Here is a 13,527-nt window from a genome sequence, read left to right on the forward strand (position 1 = left end):
TTAAGGTCACAATCATTGGCTTAATTTCTCTGTGACTAAAAAGAAACCTGCATTTTTGTGTGGAACCTGAAAACTCGTATTATGTAACTCAGAAACTGCTAGTTTAATGTAGTTTTTTTGCGTAAACTCTTATAAAATATTACTTATGCTATCTCAGTTTCGTTTTTTATTTTTATTTCCCTGATATAACTTCTCCTTTCCCATGTTCTGTGTAACATTTAAGTGTGTGTCTGATAAAGAAGGGGACTTTTTTTCTAATTATATCTGACAGATATTTCTCTCAATGGATGATGCTATCAAGCTACATCTGTTGTAATTATTAATTTTTATTTTCCAACATGTTTGTTTTCTCTTAACCAGGAATTTCTTGGCTTTTTTCTGTTTCTTTTTGTACCTTCTATTTGCTTACAATTGCATTTGCTCCTATATTTGATTTTTAGCCATTTTAACCATTAGGTACCAAGAACTGGTTTTAATTTTTATTTATTTTTTGTCTTTTTAAGGCCGCACCCATGGTATATGGCAGTTCCCAGGCTAGGGGTCGATTCAGAGCTGTAGCCACTGGCCTACCTCACAGCCACAGAAACACTAGATCTGAGCTGTGTCTGTGACCTATGTCACAGCTCACAGCAACACCGGATCCTTAACCAACTGAGTGAGGCCAGGAATTGAACCTGCATCCTTATGGATACTAGTCGGATTCATTTCTGCTGAGCCACTAAGAGAACTTCCAAGACCTGGTTTTATTTGAAAGCATCCTGCTATGGTCTGTAGTGTTTTCTTAAGTATTTTTCAGGTTTTAAAAAGTTGTGACCATTTTCTGTTAAAATATTGTTTCTATCCAATTTGTTCTCTCCTTCCCTTTATGGGTTCCAAATACCTATTAGTTGACACTTTCACGATAACTCATGCATCTTCATAAATTATTCTTATTTTCTATTCTTTTACCCCTTTGGTTTCATATTAGGTATTTTTTTCCTGAGCTACCTTCCGGTTTACTGCTTGTCTCTTCACAGCTGTTTAATCCTATAGAATACCTGTCTATTTCAATTATTTTGATTCCTTATTTATAGAATTATTATTTGATTCTTTTATTATAGTTCTTGGCTGAAATTCATTTTATCATTTAATATTTGTACATATTAATCTCTGTTATTTGAAAGTATTTTCTCCAAATTCCAGTATCTAGCTCTCTGGTGGGTCTGTTTCTGCTGACTGGTTTTTCTCTTTATTTCATTTTTCGTCAATTTTCTTTCCTTTTCTACCACCCTCCACCACAATGCTGCCTCTTTTCTATTGAGTGACAGATACTATATATGGAAGGTGTTAGATATAATGTTGTTTTAGACCACATTATCTTTCTCCAGAAAATATTTTTCTTTCGCTTCTGATAAGTAGTTCAATTATAGCTGGTTCAGCTTAATCCAATTAGACTTTGAGCTTATTCAAACCTGGTCTTTGCAAGAGCTGATTTAGTTTCAGCTCACATTTACTCCTAGAGTATTTTCCTTTGGGAGTACAAACTAAATACTCAGGGTCTATAATAGGATCCCTCTATCATTGTTGATTCTAGGATCTAATTTTTGTCTTTAGCAGTATAAAATTGTCAAAAGTTGCTTTTTGTTTTTTTTGTTTTCAGCTTCTTAGCTTCTAAAATGTACTTTTCTCTTCTTCCTATTATCTTCTCATATACCATTACAGAAACAACAAATGTCTCCATGGGATATTTAAATCTCCTTATGCTAAACTCAAATCTTTTGTTGCCCATTAATCCACTCAGCAATTCTGTGCTTTGTGATAGTGGTGGTAGTGGGGGTGATTTGGAGGGAGAAGCAAGAAATCTCAGCCTCTTTTTTTTTCCCTTGCTAATCTGAAGAGTATAAAACACTTTAAAGTCCTTCTACCTTTTATACTTCTCTAAGCCATTTCCATACTATTGCTCAGCAATCATGGTGTAAATGATGTTTCTCTATAAGATCCTCCATTGCAGCATCTTAAGCAATTTGGGGTATTCATCTAGGATTCTTTCTGTTCTGGACTCTTCTAACCATAAGAAGGAGAGATATTTGCATAATAGTTTCTATTGCCCCAATTAAATGCCAAAGCTTAATCTATGGTTTAGGTCATTAGGCTCATTCTCAAAGACAAATCAGTGCCTAAATTTCAATCATGTTCTTTCTGATTTTCCATTCCTTGCTCACTTGTCCAAGTATTATCATGTTGGGACAAGGAAATAGCTTTTATATACTCTCTTACATTCTTCCCACTTAATGTATTATGGGTTGCATCTATGTTATGTTTATATATACTTTCGGCCTTGATATTTAAAGTCAAGGTTTTAAAGTTACTAACAATGTACCCCTATACTGTTCTCCATAGTGGTTGTACCAGCTTACATTCCCACCAACAGTGCAGGAGGGGTCCCTTTTCTCCACACCCCCTCCAGCATTTATTCTTTGTGGACTTATTAATGATGGCCATTCTGACTGGCATGAGGTGGTATCTCATGGTAGTTTTGATTTGCACTTCTCTAATAATCAGGGATTTTGAGCATTGTTTCATGTGCTTGTTGGCCATCTGTCTATCTTCCTTGGGGAATTGTCTATTCAGGTCTTTTGCCCATTTTTCCATTGGGTTGTTGGCTTTTTTGCTGTTGAGTTGTATAGGCGGCTTGTATATTTTAGAGATTAAGCCTTTGTCAGTTGCATCATTTGAAACTATTTTCTCCCATTCTGTATGTTGTCTCTTTGTTTTCTTTTTGGTTTCCTTTGCTGTACAAAACTTGTCAGTTTGATTAGGTCCCATTGGTTTATTTTTGCTTTGATTTCTGTTGCTTTGGAAGACTGAGCTGATAAAACATTTGTAAGGTTGATGTCAGAGAATGTTTTGCCTATGTTCTCTTCTAGGAGTTTGATGGTGTCTTGTCTTATATTTAAGTCTTTCAGCCATTTTGAGTTTATCTTAGAACTGCCATATGACCCAGCAACCTCACTCATGGGCAGGTATCTGGACAAAACTTTCCTTAAAAAAGATACATGCACCCGCATGTTCATTGCAGCTCTATTCACAATAGCCAAGCCTTGGAAACAACCCAAATGTCCATTGACCGATGATTGGATTAGGAAGATATGGTATATATACACAATGAAATACTACTCAGCTATATAAAAGAACAAAATAATGCCATTTGCAGCAACATGGATGGAACGAGAGACTCTCATACTAGGTGAAGGAAGTCAGAATGAGAAAAACAAATACCATATGATATCACTTATATCTGGAATCTAATGTACAGCACAAATGAACCTTTCCATAGAAAAGAAAATCAGCAGATTTCTAGGATCTCTGGTTAGCTTCTCTTGGATCAAGTTATTGTTTTATGTTCTGAGCTCTTTAAGTTATTTAGTTCAAATTCTTCTGGGTAGAAAATTGGAGTGTCATAGACTTCAGATTTTCATGGTGAGATGTAATGGGTACAATGTTTGAGTTTGTGGTTGCCAAGGGGGAGGAGGAGGGAGTGAGGTGGATTGGGAGCTTGGGGTTAATAGTTGCAAACTATTGCTTTTGGAATGGATTAGCAATGAGATCCTGCTATGTAGCACTAGGAGCTATGTCTAATCAATTATGATGGAGCATGATAATGTAAGAAAAAAATGTATACATGTACATGTAACTGGGTCACCATGCTGTACAGTTGAAAAAAAAAATGTATTGGGGAAATAACAATTAAAAAATAATCAGACAGCAAAAAAAAAAATAAATAAAATTTCTAACAACATATAAACAACTCCTTTCTCTCAAACATGTGTTCTTTTGTTTGAAACCCAGGAATTTCAAAATTACATTCTGCTATAGTTTTATGAAAGTCAGCTTAGGGGGAACAGTGATCCACTATGCTCCCATAATCCATGAATTGTTTTCCCTTGATTAAATGACATCAAAACCATTACTAAATTGTTTCCATTTCTTTATTTATAGTTCTGGCAATGAGATGAGACCCTAAGACAGCTTTTGAAAATTCCGGGGTGACTCCTAGATGCAGGTGAAGGTACCCACAGAGCCTTTATTGTTTGCTGCCTCTTTAGCAGCTTTCTAGGATCTCTGGTAAGCTTCTCTTGGATCGAGTTCTTATTTTATGTTCTGAGGTCTTTAAGTTAGTTAGTTCACATTCTTCTGGGTAGAAAATTGGGGTGTCATAGACTTCAGATTTTCATGGTGAGGTGTAATGCGTACAATGTTTGAGTTTGTGGGTGCCTTCATCTTTAAGCGCTTCAGGAGGTCCTGGTACATCTCAGGACCTATGTCCAGGCAGACAGAAATAGTAAATTTGAATTTTGGAGATTTATTTCTGGGGAAACTAATGGATACCTTTCAGTCTAAAGAAAGCAGGATTGAAAATTCTCATTATGGCTCAGTGATAATGAACCCACCTAGTATCCATGAGGAGGTAGGTTCAATCCCCACGTTCACTCAGTGGGTTAAGGATCTGGTGTTGCTTTGAGCTGTGGTTTAGGTCTCAGATGTGGCTCGGATCTGGCATTACTGTTGCTGTGGTGTAGGCCAGCAGCTACAGCTCCAATTTGACCCTTAGGCTAGGAACTTCCGTATGCTATGGGTGTGGCCCTAAGAAAGCAAAAATAAAAAATAAATAGAGCAAGATGGCAACCATTAGGTGACACACAAAGCCTCAAGGTAAGCCTACAGCATAAACCACTGGGGAACTCGGGGAGCTAAAGGGAAGAAATTCAGACTTTTGTCTTAGCACATAAAATCTATGTAAACACAAGCCAAACCATTAAAAGCCATTACAGTGTCTGCTACTATAAAGAAATTTTCTCATGAAAATAATAATAAATTTATTGCTAAAGGAAATCATAGAAGCCAGAGCTGCGAAATTGGTGGGTGCTGGTCAAGCATTTAAGAACTGACAGGGCACTTGTCACCTAACTCTTAAGACTTCCCATGATAGGATAAATTGGTTAGAGGAAGGGTTGGACCAAAAGAAGTCATCCACCAACTTTAAGAAAATTTTTGTGCAATGAGATACATTGTAAAAACACCACAAAATCTCTACCCAGCAACACATTCCTCTTAGGTATTAATTTGGCTCCAAAAGACTTAGTCTTATCTAAAGATATGGATCTCAAACTTCAAAGAATTGAGTATACCACCTTCCAGCACACCTGATTATTTTATGTCTGAGAACTGTGGTCCCTGAAGTAGTAGATTATCTAATAAAAATGGCAAAATCCTGCTAAGACATCCTAGAATTACAATGTCTATTACAGGGTTTGGCCAGTTTATAAATAGGTTAAACTTTCAACAAGAAAAAAGAAAAAGTCAATTTAAATGTAAATGCTTTTAGTCTTTGTTTTCTCTATCCCCAGTTGAAGGCAATGCATGTAAAACCCCTCACTGAAGTGTGAATGATTGGAGGAGGAAAGGTAGGAGAAATCTTCAAGTTCAGTGCTAAGTATGTAATATCCTGAGATAAATAGTATACCTATAGTGATAATGATTATGCCAGTCATTTATTAGGCCCTTGCTATGATTCTTAAGTCTCCAAAATGCTTTGTGAATCTGTATGATTTCCTCAACAACCCTGAGAGGTGAAGATAATTATATGTGAAAAAAAATCTTGGAGAGGGATAACTTGCTTAGCTCTACTACATGGTATTTTTGAGATTTGAGCTCAGGTTTGTCTGATTACAGAGCTCTGTGCATTCAGTCTCTATGTTTCCAACATAAAGTCTGTATAACTTATCAGTGGACAGAAAAGGAATGTGTGCTCCATACTTGATATTTCCTAATTTTATCCAGGTCTCTCCTTGCTGTTACATCCTCAGGATAATAATTTGACCTTCCCCTTAAACCTTAGCTTTCTTTTTTTCTTTTTTTTTTTTTTTTTTTTTGCCATGTATTTTTAGGCTTCTGAATTAACAGGAAAAAAGCATCATTTTCTCTTATGTACAGTTCTCATTTTGTTCGCATTTCCTCTTCTACCACCCATCTCCCTAGGCAACGAAACAAACAATGGAAAACCTTTTATTTTTCAAAAAATTAAGATAAAAGTAGAGGAATAAATGAGGACTTCTTTTTCATATGTTTAAGTAACTAAGAAGAAAAGCAAAAACATCTCTCACTTAAATTCTTACATTTATATACCAGTTGCTTGCCTCACTAGGAACTCTCTATATGAAGCTGACTCCAAAGACTTCATGGATGAGGGCATGAGAGACAGTAATTAACCTTTGATCTTAAACATCTCCCTGTTACACATTTCTTTGTCTTTGTTTTTTTCTTTTCTTGTTGTGAAGCCATATATGCTGTCAGAATAAAATTGTTTCACATATTCAAAGTAAACAAAACTGTTCCTTCTAGTCAGATATTCCTTAGAAGTTTCTTCTAGGGACACTCCCAACCAGGCAAAACCTTTCTATGACTTCAAAAAATGGCATCAATATGTTTGCAATGTTTATTTTTTTATGTTCCTAAAAATTTGTTTGGAAATTATTTAACTCAAGAAATCCTTGTTAGAATTAAAAAAAAAAAAAAAAGGAAAATCCAGTGAAATCTGTTAAGTAAAATGCAAGTTTTGGTTTGTAAAGCTTGCTTATTGGAGTTGAGGGATGGGACCAAGGCATCTGCAGTCATCAGAAAAGGCTTCTGCAAACTATCCTCAAATTACAGCAATATTTCTTAATATCCTGGGGAACTCTTTCTTTGACCCTGGTATCCTATTAGAAACCTTGAGCTATTTCCAACCAAAATTGGCAGAAAGAAGTCAAGAAAACAGCAAGGCCATGATTGCCCTTTCACAATAGTATAGTGGCCCACATGTTTTTGGGTTGAACATAAAAAAATTTTTTTTAGTATAGAATAATACAACCTAAAAGCTACATAAACAGAGATTTCTAGTTAGAAACTTTGAAAATCAGCTGTAGTGAATCCATAATTTCATCACACAATGTATTTTTCTACCCCTCAAAACATTTTTACTTTGTTTTGGATTTTTGTATCTTACTCATAATTTCAGCTTGTAAAGGAGAGCTTCTCTGGGAACCACCATGTAATTATGTCACAGAATGAGTACGCTGTCTGTGGTACAGATCACATCCTGCATCTGAGGCTGACAGGTAAGCCTCTGATTATTCTTATGTATTCAACTTGAAACCACAATTGCAGGCTAGTGTGCCTGGGTAGACTGGGACTTGAGATGACCGCTATTTAGTGAATACCTATTATGTGTCAGGCCCTGTTAGGTGGTTTAAAATGTTTCTAATTAGCCTTAAACATTTAGTGTTATCTTTCTAGTATGTATGCAAGAAAATTAAAACTCAGAAAGGTTAAATAGTTTACTAAGAATACATGGCTATTAAATGACAATCTGGGATTTCATCCCTAAATCTATGGTATTTCTACTACAACTTACTGTGCACAGAGGTGATTAATAGAATGAAAGAATCACTGAGGATGGAACAGGTGGAAATGGCCTTATTTCATGCTCCAAATATTATGGCATTCAGTTTTGGTAACTCAATAACAGGGCAGTCATTCCTTTCATTACTATCAACTCTTATAATATTACTACTGGATTTCTGGCTTGTGTGACAGACAGGAAAACATATTTTGGGAAAAACAGTTCATTTGATTTAAGTATGTTTGAATATGCTTAAATGATGGCATTCATAAGATATCCAGTTCACATTTTTTAATTCAGTGGAAAGGAAATTCTTCAAGGAAGCAACAGCCCATGTACACTGAGGGGGCAGTGCCTTTTGACTGTACTCTATGTAAACACAGAAATACTATGTGGCCCTTTTCATGTCCTTTGAGTATCAGAATGAATCACTGTAAAGGGACAAACTTAATCATTTTTCAAAGCTGCCAGCTGGAATCTTAACTGGAAATTCTGCAGGATGACAATGCCTATTAATGCTTTCAGTTGTTTTTATGAGCAAAAAAAAAAAAAAAAAATGCTGGATCATTCATTCTTAAAGGATTATTATTGTAACTGTTGTTTTAGTGGTATGAAGGTATGTTTCCTATTTCTTGTGATTTATGACTCTACATCCTTATGAATGGCAGCAATTTTCCACAGGGAACTGTGCAATGAAAGGAAAGGATTAAAAGATAATTGATCCCACATCCTATGGAATAGTTGTTAATCTGTGTTGTAAAGACCTCTTGTTTTTATTTGTTTGTTTTGTAATTATTTTACTTACCTGCTTCTATATTGTTTTGTAATGGACTAATGTTTTCCCAGTTATGCTTGGCATTATACAAGGCAATTCTCTAGATAACAGAGAATGATTCATTAAAAACTGATAATGCAAATTTATCATGTCTATAAATTATCAAAAGTTTAAAACAGATATCTGATTTTTCAACTTTTAAGTAAGATATCTGGATCTTTATTTTTGACTACTTTTATAATTTTCTTTGAAAATATATACTTAATGGTATTTCTTGATAGTAAATAAAATGTGAAATAGAGTTGAGTTGTGTTTTTCTGAATTACTAATAGGTAGAGCACAGAATCTACCTACGATTCTGTAAATTGACCTTAAATACTGGATTAAGTACAAGTACATAATTTTTATTATAACTCTATTATAGTATGTATAGAGACTAAATTTTTAAACACATTTTAGTATTATCACAACTACATATTTTTAAATGTTAGAGCCTTCTCAATGCTATAGAAGATCACTTTTATCCTATTCAAAATAAGTGTTTGACCGTTCATACTCAAAAAGTTAACATGTCCAAATTAAATATTTTTTCCTCTTCATTCACTACAGAAAATACATATCTAGTCATCAACTTTTCATACTGACTCATGACATGATTTCCTTAACAAGTTCATTTGAAGGTCATTGATGTTTTGCTTTCCAAGTATTTCAGTATCACTGGGTGTTGTACATTGTAACAGAAGTTTAATGTGAGATGATAAAAATTTTGTATAAAACTACAGGCAGTTTTACACGACAGAAAATGTGTGTCATGTTAAATACAGTGGTGGTATGTTTTCCATATTGTATTCTTTACATTAAACATGAAGTATTTCCGGTGGTAATATTAAAACAGTCTCTTAAAAATAGAAAAACTAGAGAGTTTAGATAGTATGAAAGATCAAAATAAAAATGATCTGTAAGTGATCACTTTTGATTGGGTGACTTTACCAATAGCAGAGTGTCTGTGTTTTGTAGAATATAATACTTCATTAACATCTTTCTGTGACAAGTGCAATCCTCCTGAAATTTACCTTCAGGAATTTATGTATTTATTTGTTTATTTTTGTCTTTCGGGGACTGCAACCACAGTATATGAAAGTTCTCACGCTAGGGGTGGAATTGTAGCTGCAGCTGCCAGCATACACCAGGCTACAGCAATGCACGATCCACGCCATGCCTGTGACCTACACCACAGCTCACGGCAATGCTGGATCCCACAGATTGAGGCCAGGGATCGTACCCATGTCCTTATGAATACTAGTTGGGTTCATTACTACTAAGCCATGAGGGGAACTCCTTCCTTCAGGGATTTAAAGAACTTGGGTCTTTACATTTTCTGGGTCACAAACTTCTGTTAAGTTTCTGACAATGCCATTCTTATACATAGGTACCATCTCATGTACAGTGGCAAAAATCCCCAGACCACTTGAGACCTACAGACCATCATGATGCATATTTATGTGTGCCTGAATAGGGAAAAAGACATCTCTTAGGGTACTTTTAGCTTTTGTATTCAGGAATCACATTTGAAGGCAGCCTCACTATATCATACCATGGAAGTCTCAGCTACAGAAAGCAAAAAAGTCTCCTGAAAAATAGAAGCAACTTGAAATTATTTTCATCTTCATGGTTTTGGTCATATTCAGCCTCATTCTTCAACTTTTATTTCCCCTTGCCAATCTTCTGTCTTCTGTTTATAGAACACGTGACAGGCTTTCTAGGCTACTAGATGATAGTCTTTTTTTAGTTATATCACCCTCCTGAGACCAACAGGGCTTTATTTTCATCTTGGAAAGAAAAAGGAGAAAAGGGAGAGTAAGTGTATTGCCATCAAATAATAAAATGATTTTAATTTAAAAACATAAATGAGAAAATCAGATCTCATTTTCTGGTATTGCTTAAAATTTTTATTTTACTGTGGTAAGAAGACTTGAAAGAGATCTACTCTCCTAAATTTTTAAGAGTACTGTGTAGTATTTTTGATTAGCTGTACATGTTGTACAGCAGATCTCTGGAGCTTTTTCATTTTGCTTAACTGAGACTTTATGCTGTTGGTTATTAAACCCCAGTTTCCCCTCCCCCCAAGCCCTTTGTAATCATAGCTCCATCCTTTGATACTATAAATTTGTTTTTTTCTTCATTTATAAAACTACACCCAAAGTTGCAATTAAAAAATTTTAAAGTAGTATAAATACATTCTAGAAAGATGTAAATAAAGTTTAATTAGTAAGACTAGTCCCATTGTTTCTAGCGTTATTTTAATGACACCAAATGGCTACATTTAAATGTCTTTATCACTCAGTAAGTCGTGGAGAGCAAAACTTTGGCTTATAACTACTTCTCTAAATTAATTAAGGTGATTTTTCCAATGTTAATTAAGGGAACAGAATGTGCCAGAGAATGAGATATTGTTCCAGCCTTCAGAGAACTTACTCCTATACTTAGACAAAATATGCATGCAATAATAATTACTAAAGTACAAAACAGTACCTCAGCTACCCTCTTATCTTGCTTAAGAGACATAACTAAAGTGAGCTGAATTGTTAAATTGGGAAAATAAAAATAATAATAATTAAATGTGTGCATGAATGTTATATAGTTGGTTTAGTATGTGAGCCACTTTAAAATTATTTATTAAGAAGGTTAAAGTAGAACTTTAACGTATTGTAAAACAGTAAGTATGAGTCATTAATATATATCAAATATGTTACCTATTACATTTATCCAGTATTTTCTTGGTTTTTAACTGAAGCCTATAGTTGATCTTCAGAAGATCTGTAAACTTCCTGAAATTTTAATAAAAACTATTGTGTGTCCATGAACGAATACATTTTTCCGAGGGAAAAATCTGTAGTTTTCATCAGCTTGTAAAAAGTATCTGTGAACCAGAAAAGGCTAGGAGTCACTATGTTGTCTGTCTTTATTGTTCAATGTAAATTAAAAAAAAAATCTGAAACAGTGATATGATTATTTATTTCTAGTAATTAGAATGAAATAATAAACTAGAGTCTTTTTACTGGAACAAAATCACTGAAGTTTGCAGTATAGAAAACAAATATTAGCTCATAGCAACATGAAAATGGGAAGTTTTCCCATGAGCATAACCCAGGAGAAGAGAAGTGTGACTGTAGGTTGAAAATGATGAAATTCATTTAAAGTCATGCTCTCCAGAAGGAAGAGCCCCAGTAACAATTACCACAATTTCACAATATTTCATGCAATCTCTATTTTTATTTGAATTAGATTTTCTGTCCAGTTTAGCTAATGTTGTGTTAATTTGTTAAACAACTATTATCATCTGGGAGGAATTTAAGTGTGAAATTGTTGGTAATGATTAGTTAGGTAGAGATTGTCCTTTATTTTGTTAAAGCATTAATATATGGAAACAAAATTATATTTAGAAATGTTTGTAGATATGTTTGCCAGATATGTTATAGGATACCTAGTTAAACTTGAATTTCAGATAATGACTAATTTTTAGTAGTTATGCTCCAAGTATTGCATGGGACATACTTATACTAAAAAATTGTATGCTGTTTATCTAAAATTGAAATTTAATTGTGGAGTTCCCATTGTGGCTCAGAGGTAAGGAACCTGACTAGTATCCATGAGGATGCAGGTTCGATCCCTGGCCTCACTCAGTGGGTTAAGGATCCAGCTTTGCCATGAGCTGTGGTGTAGCTCAAGGATGCAGTTCAGATCCTGCATAGCTGTGGCTGTGGTGTAGGTCAGAAACTACAGCTCCAATTCAATCCCTAGCCTGGGAACTTCAAAATTTTGTGACTGCAACCCTAAAAAAAAAAAAAAAAAAAAAAAAAGACAAAAAAAGAAATTTAACTGTACATGCTGTGTTTTTATTTGCTAAATATAATAACCCAATATGCATATTAAGCATTAAAAATCAATTCATAGGCAACAGTGGATAACATTATTGTATTAAATCTTAGAATGAACAATATAAGGAAGAAATTCCCTTGAGGGTTAATATTCTCTTATAAAAACACAAAAGTAAATGCTTTCTACCTGTCCAAAGTAGCAGATTAATATACCCAGTATAAAGTCACAACAAATTTATTTAAATAGAGATATATTATTATGTTTGATAAAGGAAAGATTCAGATGTTAATGTTTCATAGGACTCTATCTTTTGTATTGTAAAAAGATGCCCTCTACAAATGTAATTGATGTCAGGATAGGAGTTTTTGTGTCAAATGTTTTTGGTAAGTAGAATGTAAGAAGAAAATGAGTAAGATGTTGGAGCTCTTTAACATTAACATAGATTAGTAGCCATAGTCATGATAGTTACATGTAAGGAAAGGGAGGAAAAATACATTGGAAAGGTGAATGTTGAAGGACACTTGAAAACTAATGGCTCAGCAGTAATGAACGTGACTACTATTTATGAGACTGCGGGTTTGATCCCTGGCCCCCTTCAGTGGGTTAAGGATCTGGTGTTGCCATGAGCTGTGGTGTAGGTCACAGACACAGCTCAGATCTGGCAGTGCTGTGGCATAGGCCAGCGAATGCAGCTCTGATTCAACCCCTAGCCTGAGAACTTCCATAGGCTGCTGGTGCACCCCACCCAAAGAAAGCCAAAAAAAAAAAAAAAAAAAAAAAGAAAAAATGAAAAAGAAATACAGCTATTGTCATTTGTATATGTAAGTTTTTTGCCGAGACCAGCTCAGCAGGATGGGGCTGAAGAACGGGTGCTATGGAACTTAAGGAAAAAAAAGTTGACATAAAACAAGACACAGAGACATTTATCTTAAGTAAAGGTGGGAACCAGGGGATTCAAGGTCTCAGGGACCAAGAGCCCTGCCTCAAGAAACCACACTGCTTTTATTGTGCTCTTGATGATTATGTCAAGTGAAAAGGGGGTTGTAGGTGCAGGATATAGGGTTTTTTTTTTTTTTATTATTTTATAAGTTCTTTTGTTATTTTAAAAGTCACTTAGCTGGTAGATGGTTAAACTTTTACTCTAAACTTTAGGCATTTAAGAATCATTAGCATTTGAGTTAGCTATCTATGCAAAGCACTTCAGAGAATCCTCACTGTGCTTCCCGCAAACTTCATGCCTATTTGTGGCAACCCTGTGTGCCTAGGTTTGCACCTTGGTTCTCTTTTCTAATGCATATTCTGCTAAGACCACTCATAAACCACTTGGCCATGAGGTTCCTCTTTCTCTTATTCTTTAGAGGACATATCATGCTTGTGCAAATGGCGTGCCAATCTGCACAGGTCCGGCATACCCAGACCAATGTATTCTGTCCTCATTCAGCTGACCCTGCGA

At 34.8% G+C, this 13,527-nt stretch overlaps 1 long non-coding RNA gene across 17 annotated transcripts in view; it reads left to right on the plus strand.

Moving 5' to 3' along the window:
* Positions 1-13,527, plus strand: part of LOC106506297 (uncharacterized) — a 476,882-nt gene that overhangs the window by 86,914 nt on the left and 376,441 nt on the right. For 4 of the 17 annotated variants that reach the window (XR_014829348.1, XR_014829359.1, XR_002339163.2 and 1 more), the window contains exons 2-4: positions 3,979-4,104; positions 5,388-5,444; positions 7,037-7,136. The exons of 7 other annotated variants lie outside the window; for them this stretch is intronic. This is a non-coding gene — a long non-coding RNA (uncharacterized LOC106506297). Of the gene's footprint in view, positions 1-3,975; positions 4,105-5,387; positions 5,445-7,036; positions 7,137-13,527 lie in introns of those variants that run through there. 6 more of the 17 variants (XR_014829354.1, XR_014829360.1, XR_014829356.1 and 3 more) reach the window with 5 other exon arrangements.

The sequence above is a fragment of the Sus scrofa genome, chromosome 15, assembly GCF_054392235.1.
Source record: "Sus scrofa isolate SSC_HxYL_T2T_F1_AM1 chromosome 15, Sscrofa_HxYL_maternal_Yorkshire_Landrace_v2.0, whole genome shotgun sequence".
Lineage (NCBI taxonomy): Eukaryota > Metazoa > Chordata > Mammalia > Artiodactyla > Suidae > Sus > Sus scrofa.